The sequence below is a fragment of the Asparagus officinalis genome, chromosome 4, assembly GCF_001876935.1.
Source record: "Asparagus officinalis chromosome 4, Aspof.V1, whole genome shotgun sequence".
In the NCBI taxonomy this organism is placed as follows: Eukaryota; Viridiplantae; Streptophyta; class Magnoliopsida; order Asparagales; family Asparagaceae; genus Asparagus; species Asparagus officinalis.
Genome location: NC_033797.1, coordinates 96,608,429 through 96,620,732, shown reverse-complemented (window position 1 = coordinate 96,620,732; position 12,304 = coordinate 96,608,429). Strand labels below are relative to the sequence as shown.

At 44.0% G+C, this 12,304-nt stretch overlaps 1 long non-coding RNA gene across 1 annotated transcript; it reads left to right on the top strand.

The window, feature by feature from the left end:
* On the top strand, nucleotides 11,426-12,053 carry LOC109836065. Its single transcript, XR_002245815.1, has 2 exons — nucleotides 11,426-11,506; nucleotides 11,720-12,053. It is a non-coding gene; the product is annotated as an uncharacterized LOC109836065 (long non-coding RNA).

Here is a 12,304-nt window from a genome sequence, read left to right as displayed (position 1 = left end):
CCATCAAGCGAGCAACCTATGGTAGGGTTCGGACAAGACTCCCTTTAGAAGATGAAGAATCTGATGCTGGCTCCGCGGTTGCATCAGATAATACGGTATCCAGCGAGGGACAACCCCGCGAGGCACTTATGATAAGTGCGGAGCAAGTGGCCAAAATGCTTGAAGACGCCTTAGCTAAGCAACAGGAAACCTTCAGGTTCGAAATGCAGATGGCCATGCAAAACATGAGAGAAATGCATGACCAACAAATCCAAGCATTGACGAACCAGCAAGGCGAGCCAAGTCGTCGTAACAAAATCAATACGTTGATTTCTGCTCAAGAGATGAAGAAAACAGGCATTCCTTGTCCATACCCAAGGGAGTGGGAATCAATCCCATATCCGGCGAAGTTCAATCTAATTAACTTCACGCCGTTTAATGGGATGGGTTCCCCCACTCAATATTTGATTTACTTCAAATCGCACCTGGGGGTAATCTCCGGCAATGAGCCTCTGATGGTGCGGTCATTCGTCGGCACTCTTCGCGGAGCCGCCTTCGATTGGTATCGCCGCCTTAAGCTAGGTAGCGTGAACAGCTGGGACGACATGGAGACCAAATTCCTAGCCAACTTCTTTGACGACGACACAGAGATATCCATTGGATATCCATTGGGTCGTTGCTTGATGAGAAACAGAAAGACGGGGAATTGGTTGACACCTTCGTCAAAAGATTCCGGAACAAGGCGATGAACTGCCGGGACCCGATCACTGAGGAGTTTATCCTCCAGACTTGCCACGACAACCTCGTACTGGACGTGTTGGAAGCAATGGGGACAGCACCGTCTAAGACATGGAAGGATCTGAAGGTCCGAGGAGAGCAAGCCGAGCGATTCCTCAGAAGAAAGAAGGCGGAGAGAGGCCAACAGGCGACGAATGCTCCACAACAGAATTTTGTCCCACGGGGAAAAGGTAAGGCACACGCTAATGCAGTTGATGCTAATCAAACCTTTCAATTGCAACCTCAGCAACAGCAGCAGCAGCAACGAGCGCCACAACAATCGCAGTCACAATGGCAACAACGGCCTCAGAAGCAGAAGTCTTCAGAGCCAAGATTTCCCAAAGTGTACTCCTTCAAAGATGACGAAGTTCCCGGCATCTTTAAGTACCTGTTGGAGAACAACAAAATCCAGCTGCCGGCGATTGTGGATCAAGAAGGGGCTAACAAAGTGACGGATCCGAAGTATTGTGCATACCATAGAGTGGTCCATCACCCTACCAAGTCGTGCTACCACCTCAAGGACAAGATCCAGGCACTAATTGATGTAGGCGTCATAACCCCGAAGCCGTCCAAGAATGTTGGAGCAAACGCGGTTTCAATCAGCTTTGGATCGGTGCCCATAACATGGTTTAAACGGAGCGCATCACCAAAGTAGGGGTGAAGATAGTGAACGATGACCCACATGGACAGCGCCAAAAAGGACTTGTGCCACACACAGCCCCAAACGGTGAAATCCTATGGGTTCATCCTGATCTCATCGAAGACGAAAAGTGGGCGACTTCCTCGAGAAGAAAGGGCAAAGGCAAGTCCTGCAATGCTACTTCCGCAATTTTCGAGGAGGATGGCGATGAAGCTCCTACTTTCCCGCTCTCCGAAGAAGAACAAGAAGTCTTCGCCACTAGAAGCGGAAATGAGTATCACTACAATTATCCACCACCTAGTGAGCAGGGGGTGATTAAACAAGGACCAGCCAAAACTCTCACAGAGCTAGGGGTGATTACGGTTCCTAAACCAATTGAAGATGCTCGACGACAGCCGGCGGATAAACAAAAACCCCAGGAAGTACAGAATCCGAAGCAGTCTCGTTTCAGTCGTCCGATTGGAAAGGATAAACCGGAGAGTTCGAAAACTCCATTCGAACCACGATCGACCGCTATACTTCATCGGGTACATCGGCTCCAGCAAAGTCAACCGAATCCAAGTGGATCCGGGTTCTGCTGTGAGTATTATGCCGCTTCGCTTGATGCATTTCCTCGGTATTCCAGTTAGCAAGTTGGCGTCCATAGGCACTGTTATCTATGGATTCAACACTAGCGGGTCAAGACCCTTGGGTAAGATCCGGGTAAAGTGTCAAATGGGAGATTTGAAGACAGAAGTCACATGTTATGTGATCGATGCTGAAACTTCATATAACTTACTATTGGGTCGGCCTTGGATCCATAGTAATGTTATAATTCCCTCCACACTCCATCAGTGTTTAAAGTATGTCGACACTGATAATAAGGTTAGGACGGTGGTCGCGGATAAGCAACCATTCAAAGGGTATGAGAATTATTTCACTGATTCTCTCCTTTATGGTAACGAATCCGATACTGAATCATCGGCCCATGGCACGGACAGCGGAGAAGAAGCTGATACCGAAGCCGGATTTGATTACAATGGAGGTTATGTTTTAAACGACATTGTACCCTTTGTAATCAACCTTGACGATGAACAAACGTCAGAGGGCAGTTGTAACTGGCAACTTGCCAATAATGAAATAAATAATGATTTAGAGTACTCCCTGTCTCTTGATGATGTGATAAAAGAATTGTACGATAATCCTGATTTGTATATGCCGCTTCGATCGTCCTATATAACAAAGGAACGCCTCCAGCATTCTTTCGGAACAACCATGGTCGTCCCGAACAAAATAAGAAGCGCTAAAGAAGTGATTTACGGTAAAGGAAAAAGCTCCCCATTACCAGACTATTTCTTAAGCGAAGATGAAGATGATGACAAACCTGGTCGGCATTTATCTAAGTATAGCCCGGAAGCGCGCAAGCTCATGGAAAAACAGGGATATGATTTCACACTCGGAGAAGGTCTATACTTCGACCGAGGTCCTCGTGTTCCAGCCAAAGCGGCATATGTACCAAAGGGGAGACCCGATGATTATTATAAATATGGACGAGGGTTAGGGTATGAATCTTCTTCAGAAGACGAATGTTGCTGGTTAATTAATGACTAATCATCTAAGCAATACAAAAATGGAAATTCGCCAGATTCCTCGGAATGGGATTCCGATACCAGTCTGGGGGAAGCTTTCAAAGCCCTAATGGCGAACATGGCTACAGCTGATCCGTCCACAATGGAAGACGACGATCAAATGCCAACATGGGAAGACCCATGGGTTCATCACCTGAACATGCAGTGAAGATAAAATAGTCCAAATTAACATGGGTGACGAGGCCAACCCAAAACCTATATTCATCAGTGATAGTCTTCCCCCAAATGAGAAGGAGGAGTTAATTGCTCTCATCAGGGAGTATATTGACGTCTTCTCTTGGAACTATGAAGATATGCCAGGGCTCGACCCCAATGTGGCGATGCATTGCCTCGATATCAAGCCGAATGCCAAACCGGTCAAACAACAGTAAAGACGGTTTCGTCCGTAGATTATGAAAGCCATTGAGGCAGAGGTTAAGAAATTGATCGAATCAGGATTTATCCGAGAGGAGCAACGATCTCTTTAAGGAGCAGGCCAGGATTGAGAGGTATGAGACCCTTAAGTCCATATTGCAAAGCAAGCTCGTAAAGAGGAAACCAGTGGGGCCACATGTTTTCCACATGATAGGCCTGTTTGACAGGATGGCTCGACTTGGGAACCCCTACAATGTTGAGATGGCTACAGATATGATCCTGTATTCCTTACATGATGGATTTGCCAATTTCAGGCAGATGTATCCTCAGGATATAACCAAATCAAGATGCACCCAGATGACGAGAAGCATACAGCGTTCAGAACACCCCTCGGCGTCTTTTGCTACACAGTGATGCCCTTCAGTCTAAAGAACGCAGGCGCCACATACCAACGAGCAATGACTAAGATTTTCCAAGAACATCTCAGGAAAACAGTCGAATGCTACGTTGATGATTTGGTTGTAAAAAACCGCAACAAAGAAGATCACATCAAGGACTTGAAGACGATGTTCGATCTCATGCGAAGTCATCAATTAAAGATGAACCCCACTAAATCCTTCCTTGGAATGTCCAGCGGAAAATTCCTTGGATTCGTCGTCACCACTAAAGGTATACATATCGACCCTGATAAGGTGAAGGCGATACATGAACTGCAACCCCCTAGAAATCTAAGAGAACTCAGAGGATTGCAAGGGCGTTTAGCTTACATCCGGCGGTTCATCTCAAATCTTTCTGGGAAGTGCCAACCATTCTCTAAACTAAACAAGAAAGGGGTGTCATTTATTTGGGACGACGCCTGCCAAAAAGCATTCGAAGATATCAAAACGTATCTGGCGAATCCTCCTGTTCTCGTTGCACCAAAATCAGGTAGACCGTTCTTGATTTATCTCAAGGCGATGAACCACTCGATAAGTGCCTTACTAGCACAAGACGTATGATTTGTACTTTAAACAGCAGAAGTCGATCAAAGGACAAGCGATTTGTGATCTTTTGGTGGCAAACCTGACCACAGATACGGCAGAAGTATATGATGACTTGCCGGACGAAACCCACGAGGTTAATACTATGTCGCACCAACAAGTATGGCAATTATATTTCGATGGTGCCTCAAGGTCAGTTAATAGGGTAATAACCCCGGGAGGTTCTACAGTTTCCTCCGGGGTTGGAGTTGTCTTAATCTCCTCGGGGAAGCATGTGATACCTCGAGCTTATTCATTGACTAGTCCGTGCTCCAATAACGTAGCCGAATACAACGCACTTCTCATTGGACTCAGTTTCGCCAAGGAGCTGGGGGTCGAATATCTCGAAGCCTTTGGGGATTCTCAATTGATAATCAACCAAGTTCGTGGAGAGTATGAAGTTAGGAACCAAGACCTGATCCCGTACCACCAGGAGGCCATCAAAATGGTAGAATCTTTTGAAGAATTCTTCATTGAATAGATCCCCCGTCTCCAGAACGCTTATGCGGATGCATGGGAAGCACTAGCGGTTTCACTTGCGCAGCCTCCTGAAAATGAGCTGTTAGTCACAGTGAGGACGCATCAGCTCTGCGTACCCATATACGATATGGATATTGAAGAGGAAGATGATGGAAACATAAATGTCAAGGAGGTGAATTCAATTCAAATTGGATCTGAGCCCCGAGATTGGCGTTTTCCCATCATTGACTACGTCCAATATGGTATTTTGCCAGAAGACGTAAAAGAAAGGGAATCAATTCGCCGAAGAGCGCCAAGATTCTTCTACAATACCGAGACCCATACGTTATACCGTAGAGGGTACGATGGTTTGTTACTCCGATGCCTTTCGAACAAAGAAGCAGAAGAAGTTCTTAAGGAAGCGCACGAAGGAGAATGTGGTGCGCATCAGCCTGGTCCCAAACTGTATGATCGCATCAGAAGAATGGGATATTTTTGGCCAACAATGGTTCGTGACGCAATCGAATACGCCCGAGAGTGTCATGCTTGTCAGATACATGTAAATTATATGCATCAACAGCCAGAGCAGTTGCACACGTCAACCACGTCTTGGCCGTTCGAGACATGGGGTATGGACATTGTTGGTCCGAGCAGTTGCACACGTCAACCACGTCTTGGCCGTTCGAGACATGGGGTATGGACATTGTTGGTCCTATTATTCCCCCTTCAGTCAAAGGTGATCGATTCATCCTCGCAATCACAGATTACTTCTCAAAGTGGGCTGAAGCAATTCTGCTTAGAGAAGTGAAGACGAACAACGTCATCAACTTCATTAAGCATCATGTCATATACCGACAAGGCATGCCAAGACGGATCATTCATGACAACGGTCCACAGTTCATAAGCAACGCCTTCGTCAGGTTTTGTGAAAGATCACAAAAGAAGCAAATGCGAAGTCTCTATTAATAGATCGAGTCAAAAGCATACAATAAAAAGCCCGTTAGCCCGAAGGCAGTTGGCGGTCGAGGATATGAGACTTTAAACTAAAAAGTCTATCTACACAACTCCGCTCGATTTCTGCCTGCAGATCAGCTCGAGCAGATTCTTCAGAACTACTTAAAATCTCCACGGCTTCACTCTTCAGCTTCATCAGTCTCTCCTGGGTGGATCCTAGCTTCTCGAGTGCGATCATTAAGATCCTATCAAAGCTCGTGAAGACCAATAAACGAGACTGGGACGATAAACTCGGTGAAGTACTTTGGTCTTATCGCACCACCATACGCACACCTACAGGAGCCACCCCGTATTCGTTGGTATACGGATGTGAAGCTGTGCTACCATTGGAGATCCAAATCCTATCACTTCGGATCGCCCTCGCAACCGAGATGACGACAGAAGAACAGCATCAAAAACGTCTCGAAGAACTCGAGAGGTTGGATGAAAAGCGCTTGGAAGCTGAACAACACATTGAGTTCTATCAAGCCAGAATATCTAGGGCTTTTAACAAAAGAGTCCGACAGAGAAGCTTCAAGGAAGGAGATCTGGTCCTCGCTGCTCGCCGACCGATAATCCTCAATTCCAAGAAGAAAGGTAAATGTGATAGACACGGTCTACTCAAACGGCGCATACCACCTGATTACTCAAGAGGGCGACAGGCAATTAATGCCAATAAATGGGAAGTTCCTGAAAAAGTACTACCCCTAGTACATTCAGGATAACTCATTTACCGGGAAGTCTTGAAGAGTATTACACTTAATATTCTAGAGGATAACCCAAAATCTTTTTCACCACCAAAATCCCTCACCGATCAATTTCTATTGACAGTGAGTCCACCAAAAAATATCTTTCTAGCCCTCTTGACTCTTTCCATGAACAATAGGTCTACTTTCAGTTCAGAGTCCCCTTTCGATAAATGAAAGAACTCCCTTCTTTTTCTCTTTGGTTAAGCCTTCTCATGGTTATAACCTAAGTTGAAATTTCATTTCGATAAACGAAAAACTCATCTTTAGATAACCAGTCCTATAAAAGGCAAAGGTAAGTTTATCTAGATTTTCCAGATTCTCGGAGTAGAGATCCCACTTCTAGTTTCTTTTGCGCTCGATAAACGAAAAACTCATCTTCTGATCAGATAACCAATCCTATAAAAGGTAAGTTTATCTAGATTTTCCAGATTCTCGGAGTGGAGATCCCACTTCTAGTTTCTTTTGCACTGGAAATAGAATATAAAATTCTTCCTTTCCAGAATCAAAGAATAGAATACAAAATTCTTCCCTCCTTGTTTTCGGGTTCGCCTTCACCCTAAAAGAAGACCGGGAAATAGAATATAAAATTCTTCCTTTCCCGCACCGATCTTTCAAAAATTTGTCAATTTAGGATTCATCCTAGGAAGTTTATCCCGAATCCTAAGCAGGGATAAGTCTGCGCCTAACACGCGCTGCCAGTTTAGTCTTTTTCTGTAGAAAAAGACACCAGAGTTCGATTCTAGGGAATTTCATCCTGAATCCTAAGAAAGGATATACCGACGCCTAACACGCGTCGCCGGTTTAGTCTTTCTTCGTAGAAAAAGACACCAGAGTCCGATTCTGGGGTATTCTATCCCGAAGCCTAAGTAGGGATAAGTCAGCATCTAAAACACGTTGCTGGGTAGCCTATTCCCATGACAATGGCGAAGTCTACATATTCGAAGTTGTAGCATCAAGTCTAAGGGAGTTCATTCCTTTAGCACAACGTCACATGCGGAACAGATTTAGACAATCTGCATGCTAGCCCGACTCAAACGGTAGTCGGTAAAGACTAATCAAACCCGTTAAAGGCTGGGGGTTAGCCTATTCCCGTAACAATGGCGAAGTCTATGTATTCAATATCATAGCACAAAGTCTCGGAGAATTTACTCTCTTAGCACAACGTTACATGCGGAACGGATTTAGATAATCCGCATGCTAGCCCGACTCAAACGGTAGTCGGTAAAGGCTTATCAAACCCGTTGAGGGCTGAGGGTTTGCCAAAAATCCTAAAAGAATTATGGTCAATCATTTCAAACGGAATGAGGAATCATAATAAAGATAAAGACAAAAACCAGTTCCACTAAAAAGATCAAAAGTCAAAACATTCAGCAAATAAAATCATACATCAAGCGCATGGCCAAAAATCTGCTGATTAAGCTTAGACAGCTTCTCATCATAAGCTTGCCTCAGCTCAACTCTGATGGACTCCTCGGTGGTGGCTAAAGTCTTCGCAGTAACCTCCTCCGTCTCGGCCAGCTTCTGCTTCAAATATTTCAACTCCTCAGATAAAGCAGTGTGGGCTCGCTGATCCTGTACCTTCGTCATCTGAAGAATACTCAAAGTCTCCTCTTTCTCACGGAGTTCTCTTCGGAGCTGGTCTATCTGAGTCTCACAAGAAGCAATGGAAGAATCAAGCTCGTCGAGTGAGGATGACCTAATAGCAAGGTTAGCCTCAACTCGATCTACCCGGTCCCGCTGTACCTGAATCTCAAGCTCAGCAAGAAACCTAGTATCGCGCCATGTCTGTAAGTGAGTATCCAACTCGACAACAATGAATGAAGAGGCACCTGCATCCCGGAGCTCGCGAAACGTCTGAAGCACATGCTCTAGGCAGTCAAGATCATCAACTATAGCCTTCGCCAGATCCGGGTATCCTGCATCCCTTATTAAATTTATCTTAGGCTCAAATAATGGCTTAAACTGGTGAAGGGAAAGTCCGCCGTGGAAGAGTTTGCCAATCATAGCATTTACAAAGGAGAAGAAGGAGCGGATTTCTATGCAGATGACAATCTTCTCTGGGTCGCTATCTGATAATAACTCCTTCACAAGGACGTGAAGCCGAGAAGAAAGCCCTACACAAAAAGGAGAAATCCGTCAAAAGCCTTGATGAAGAAATAAATAATATTTCTCAGTAGCTCAATTTATACCTTCTTCCCCTTGACTCACTGAGGGTGGTGGAGGTGTAGCGGCTGGGGGTGTATCAACTGGTGTAGTTGGTCTCACAGCCGGCTCAACATGATCAGTCTCGACAAAAGCTCCTGTCAAATACAAAATAGAATTCTCAGATGCATCACATTATAGTTGCATTAGTAAAAAATTGGCTAGTCCTATAATTAACTCGAGAAGAGCTACGTACCTTCGGAAAAACCATCCTCGGGATTCTTAGGGAGCGTAGACTCGGGAAATACATCTCCAGGCAACCGGTCATCAATTTGAGAAGAGCCATACATAAAGTGGAGCATAGGAGTGTCCACAAGCAAGCCTTCCTCATCAAAATCATCAGTCGAGAAATCTGACACAAGAGAACATAAGTGCGAAAGGAGAATAAAGAGACTACGACCAATAGAAATGAGTTACCTCTTATGGGTGCGTCAGCCTCTCTATTCCCAAGATCCACGTTTGCCTCCTGCAAATTATCTAAAAGAGCAAGAAGCATAGAGACAATTAGGGAATGCACAAATTCCAAATCATTCAACTCCTTTGTGTATTGTTAATGGTAGATGTACCTAGATTCATCGAACCGGGTCCTACATTGACGGTCTCCCTAATGTCACCAGCTTCTGCAGGCCTTTCTACCTGGTGCGGTGAGTCGGGCTCACCAGAAGACGTAAAATCATGAAAAACAGGATCAGGACTTATCTCTCTCTCCCCATGCTCTCCTATATAGAGATGGAAAAGCATGAGTCAAAGTTCTGAATGATCAAGAGGTTGGTCTATAGAGTAGATGTTACCTCCATCACTGGCAGGATCGTCACTGGCCAAATCCATATCAGATGCTCGTGAAACTGCACGCGGCTTGCGGGCTAATCTCTTCCGCCTAGCAGCAGGGACAATAATCGAAGGTCTCGCATGGGGAGAAGGACAAAACTCTTCATCTTGGTCAGCTGTGGTCCCTGAAACATCAAACCATTGTCAGGCTTAATAATTCTGAAAGATAAAGGGAAAAAGTAAGAAACTGACCTCAATCAGAACAGTCCTCGTGATCTTCAAGATCTCCGCCTGAAGCTTCATCAGCAGAATGAAAGATCTTCTTTCCCTCTTCGTCAATCCGAAGCATTTTCCCAAATCACACGAGAATCGGCCTGAGAAGCCTCCTCAGCCTCTAGCTCTGCAATCGGCTTCACAGGAATAGTTTTATTGGCTGCTAACAACCACTTGCAGCTTAGGAAGGTGAGGTTCAACTGCCGCTCAGAACTCGGGAGACAACTGTGGAAAGCAAGTGGAAAACGCCCAACACTTGTGGACCTGTAGCTGCTGTCTGACGTCAGGGAATCCTCGCCCCTCCTACTTGCCATTCTCAAACAACTGTAGTAAGAGCGGAGGGGTCTGTGGCATACGGTACTGACATCATATCAGAACGATGAAGGTGTTAGACCCTAGAGGGGGGTGATTAGGGTCTTATGCTAATCTAATCCGATTTAATGCCAATTAAAACTAATTAATAAGTTATCCTAGCAAGTATAAAATACAACAAGATATGTAAGCTAGGATAAGCAATATGAACAAGTGAATATATCCTATCAATGAGATATTAAAAATATATGAGCAAGGATATATGAACTAACACAAGGGTAAAATAAACAATCTACACAAGTGATAGGGTAATATGATGAGCAATACACAAAGGCGATATAAGATATGAAAACAAGAATAAGAACGCCAATGCAATCACAAACAAAACGATATGTTTACGAGGTTCGGTCCCCACGACCTACGTCCCCGCTCCTCACCTCGAGGAGATCTCCACTATCACAACCGGGTTTTCTACGTTCACCCGAACAACGTTTACACCTCACAATACAATCACTATGTAATCACACCTCACACACTAAGTGTTGGTCCTAGCCCGTGTCCTCCTCCTCAAGTGCTCGGTTACAACCTCTCCCTAGGCACGTCAACCGACGCCACTCCTCTTGGATTCGACCCCGTCTCTCACCACACACTTCTCTCGGTGTACAAGTGTATTACAAGTGAATCCTCACAATTAAGCACAAGATAAATCAATTGATTGTTCTCTAAACAAGGTGAGAACTCAATTAAGCACAACTCTTAGTCACTAATCTCACAACCCAAAATTATACTATGAATGTAAATACAATAAGCTCAAAAGGTTGTGTGTGAACAAAGAGTATCAATAAAACAATTAAACTCAATATATAAATCTAGCTTATGGAAATTAAGATCAAAACAATAAATAGCTAGAATTGAGTTTAAGGAAAACTTCTCTATAGATCAAGAGTGAGAGAGAGATGAGTTGAATGCCCAAACACCAAAGAATGATCTCCTCTTTGCTCTTGTGAAATTTGCTTCACAAACTAAACTCAAACAAACTCTTAAACTCTTTTAAACAAAACTTAAACCCTTGATTAAAAACTTTCTTAAACTTGTTTTAAAACTCTCTTGACTAATTTGAAAAGACATCAGCAATGTGGTATATATACCCACTCGAAATCTCAGCAAAAACCCAAACAAAATGACCAAAAGGCCCCCAGAAAAACCAGCTCAGAAATAGCCGTTGAAGATCTTGATTCATATGCTGAGGAAGTTTAGTACTTATGCTAATCTTGGCTTGTATCTTTAAAGGTGAAGTTGAAGTTGCATGTTTGTAAACCTTGCAATTAGTGTTGAGTTGCTGTAGCTTTAAAGGTGAAGTACAAGTTGCATGTTTGTAAACCTTACTTATAGCATCTTTATATGAGAAATAGTGTTTTAGATGAAATTAAATGGTGATTCACGTGGATTTTGCATTCATGAAAGCATCTGAAAGCATCTGATGGTTTGAAGCTCATTGTTCCATATAGCAACATAACTTGGTTACTTGGTATGAGTCTAATAATCTGTTCTCATGTTTAAATGCAGAAGCATTACCGAATGGGGTTTGTGGACATTGCTCAAAGGCTTTCTGCTTCTTGCAAATGCACTGGCAATACCGAATGGGGTTGTGGACATTGCTCAATATCTGAGAACACCCCTCTCAATGCTATTACCAACCTTGTAAAGCTCGTTTTTGGATGAGATTTAGCTTGGATTTTCTGTTTGTGGGTTAATTTGAGAAACAATATTTTTGTGGCCTGTATTGTTCGTGACATTTGACGTTGTTTACATTTGCCGTTGAATTATGTATCAGCTAGCAATTATGTATGAAAAAATTGGAGATAGAAAATTAGTGAATGACTGTCAGGTGTTTTGCTAATTATGTTTTCAAATTCAGCTTGAGTGATGTCGACATTGCGTTATGCTGTTTTGGTTTTTGGGGGGATTCGGAGCGTTCTGCAAAAAGGCAGATGGTGGATGTTGTTGAGATCAATCTTTACCGTGTTTGTTCAGTTTCAGATGTAACAAGTCTCACCAAGTCTCAGCTCCGTCGCAGAATCTCTCTACAGGTCGATGCGGGTAGATCGGTCGATGTGGCGTAGATCCATTGTGATTTTATCTACGCCGAGA